This window comes from Antechinus flavipes, chromosome 1 (genome assembly GCF_016432865.1).
Source record: "Antechinus flavipes isolate AdamAnt ecotype Samford, QLD, Australia chromosome 1, AdamAnt_v2, whole genome shotgun sequence".
NCBI classification, from domain to species: domain Eukaryota; kingdom Metazoa; phylum Chordata; class Mammalia; order Dasyuromorphia; family Dasyuridae; genus Antechinus; species Antechinus flavipes.
Window position 1 is genome coordinate 29,501,841 of NC_067398.1, and position 3,359 is coordinate 29,505,199.

Here is a 3,359-nt window from a genome sequence, read left to right on the forward strand (position 1 = left end):
ATCTCCTATAGTCCTAGATCAGAAATTTTTTAATTAAAGCATTTTATTTTCAAAACATGTACATGGATAATTTTCAACGTTCACTCTTGCAAAATCCTATGTTGCAGTTTTTGTTTTCCCTTCCTTCCCCCATCCCCCTTCCCTAGACAGCAAGTAATCCAATATGTATTAAACACGTGCAATTCTTCTATATATATTTCCAAATTATTGTGTTGCACAAGAAAAAAACAGATCAAAAAGGGGAAAAAATGAGAAAGAAAACAAAATGCAATCAATCAACAAATACTATGTTGTGATCCACACTCAGTCCCCTTGGTCTCTTGGTACAGATGGCTCTCTCCATCACAAGACCATTGGAACTGGCCTGAATCACCTCAATATTCAAGAAAGGCACGTCCACTAGATAGAAATCTTTAGGAGGACAGACAGATATAATCCTCTTCCTTGCACTCTGGAGGGAAGAGTGCCCAGCTTGCCAGTGCTTGGTTGGGTCTTGCCTTCCCCTTCTCTCCCACCTCCCTCAACCCCAGACATTAGGCCAGCTTTCTTCCTGTTCTCAGGGAGGATCTCAACTCCAGACTGTCTATCATAATAGGCCTCCCCTAAGCCTCATTTAAACAACCCGCATGGACATAAATGTCTTATAACAGCAAACACCCACCTTATATTACAAAGAAATATACTTCCTATTCTTCTTTAAATTTCCTTTTTGGTAATATGCAGAAAATTCAAGACATGTTTCTGAGTAAGTTCAGCTCTGAAAATAGAGAAAATATTTGAGCTTTTCTTGAGTGTTTGGGTCCCTTTCACATCCCAATGAGAAGGACCCGATAGGAAAGCAGAAGGAAAGCTGTTGTCTGTCCCCGGCCTGCAGGCCGTCAATGGACATTCCATCACCAGGGTAACATGGGTAAGTCTCATTAGAATCTCCAAAGCACAATGGATGATGTGCTCCTCTGATTTCATGTCCTCAGCTTCCCAGAAAGCCTGCCTCTGGAAAGTGCTCCAGGTGCCTAAGCAGCCAGAACTCCTGAAACTCTCATTCTAAGGGCTGAGGTGCAGCTTCAACTAGCCCTCTCTCCCTTTTTAAAATTCTTTGTATACATGTTGGACTTACTTGCCAAGTGTCTCATATCCATGCTGTAGAATGTAAGCTCTGTAAAGGCAAGGGCTGGCTCCTTTTTTGTCATTGTACTTGCACACTGAACAAAGTATCTTGCTTTTTATTTAACTGAATTGATTAAAGTACTGTAGAAATGGGTTACTGTTCTTTTTTCCAACCTTTTCCTTTGTGGATAGGATGATTCACCCCTTTGACTGAGAAATCATTGAAAAAGAATTAATGGGACAACAGAAAGAGCAACAATTGCCCCTTTACCCAGGATATTGGGTTCAAATCCAACTTGTGGAGCTTATCACCTCTATGAGTTTGAATAAGTCAGTTAAACTCTGTGAACTTTAGCTTTTTTCATTTCTTAAATGGCCTCTTAGGTCTCTTTCAACTCTATGATCCAATTGCCTTCAATTGATTCCCTTTTCCTTGCCCAGGGTCATATAGCTAATACGAGTTCAAGTCAGGACATGAACCCATAGACCACTATATCTGCTAAACCTAATCACCTGTGACTTCAACTGAACATTTTAATTTAATTTAATAATTTATATGTTGTTACCCCCAATAGAATATAAGCTTCCCTAAAATATTAAAGACTTTTTCTTTATCACTAACTTTATATCCCCCAAACCTCTGAGCATGATGTCCAGAGTAGAGTCGGCACTTACTACATCCTTAAAGAATGAATCCAGTCCCAATTAGGAAATAGAAATACTTGGTCATGGAGAAGAGGCCCATTTGGATGTGTGGAATTGAGGGAATTAGTCAAGTTTTGAAATCCCTGTAGAGGTGATGAGGGCTATACCGAATAACAATGACAACAAAACTTCCTATTCATCTGGGATTCTAACAGCCTGAATGCCCAAAACAACCAGGAGCGTTTAAAACATATTACCTTGCCTTTATGAAAAAAAGAAATGAAATCCAAGGAAACAAACTAGTATCAGGAATTTTATTTTTAAAAGGTAACAAAGAATGTTGTAATCAGTGCATATTACACTATAATTACAACACATTTTACATAGTATTACATATTACATGTTTATTATTATAGAATATATATTTTATATATATTATACTAGAGTTTGAGACAACTGTCTTCACTACTTATGATAACTGATGTTCCAAATAAAAGGAAGAAAATAAGCATTAATTAACTGCCTACTAGATGCCAGGCATGGTGCTGTGTGCTTTACAAATATTTCATTTGAAGCTCACAGCAATCTTGGGAGATAGGTGCCATTACTGTCTCCATTTTACAATTGAGGAAACTGAGGCAAATAGAGGGTAAGTGATTTGCTGAAGATCACATTGATACAAGCACTGGAGATTGAGCTGAAGTCAGATCTTTTTTATGAGGCAATTAGGGTTAAGCAACTTGAACAGGATCATACAGCTAGATTTGAACTCAGGTCCTCCTGACCGGGGCTGCTGCTGCCCCCCCTTGTTGATTTCAGGTCTTGTGCCTTATCCACTTGTCCAATTTGAAGATAACTGGGAAGGATCAGATACGGCTTTTGTAGGTGGTGGGACAAAGTCAACACCTAATTAATGTTTGCTGTTTTGAGTAACTAAGTGCTGACTGTGGACCTACGTTCTTTAGGCCTCCTCTCCTGGTATCACTCTAGAGGCATCACTGTCTCTCTGAGTTTGTCAGTTAAAGTCTTTGAGCCTTAGTTTTTTCATCTGTTAAATGGCCTCAGTGGTTCCTTTCAGCTCTACTTCTAGGATCCATTTGCCTTCAATCGATCTCCCTCTTCCTTGCCCAGGTTCTCTTGTCCGGAGTCCGGAGTGTCCGGAGGCACTAGTAAGTGCCAGTGTTAGGTTTTTGGTATAAGATGACAAAGGGAGGGATCTTCAGGAAATCTTTCCCTCTCCCCATATCTCAGCCACCATCATCATTATTGACATGCAAGACTTTTAAATTCATAAAGACTTTATCTCGTACTTTAGTGTCAGGATCATCCCCCTTTTATTTACCCTGCATCATAGCATCTACTGTTCCTTGTAGTGTTTCATCCTTTTTTTTTTGCAAATTGTCCCTTTATCGGTACCAGTAGAGGCCAGCTATCTTATTCTGATGGAATCGCCCGAAGCAAAGGCTTCCTCAGCAGCCACTCTGTGCCAGGCTCGGTGCTAAGGGAGATTTGACCCAAGTTCCGAATGCTGCTTCAAATCTTGCTTCGCTTTTCTGAAAGTTTCCCCGCCCCAGTCATGAGAAAGCAGGAGGCGCCCAACAACTCGG

The 3,359-nt window shown here is 40.2% G+C and overlaps 1 protein-coding gene across 1 annotated transcript in view; it reads right to left on the reverse strand.

Moving 5' to 3' along the window:
- Positions 1-821, reverse strand: part of UBA3 (ubiquitin like modifier activating enzyme 3) — a 28,529-nt gene extending 27,708 nt beyond the window's left edge. Inside the window, exon 1 of the mRNA XM_051980593.1 lies at positions 662-821. The gene's annotated coding sequence lies outside the window, so the exon portion shown is untranslated. The remainder of the gene's footprint in view (positions 1-661) is intronic.
- Positions 822-3,359: the final 2,538 nt, after the last annotated feature.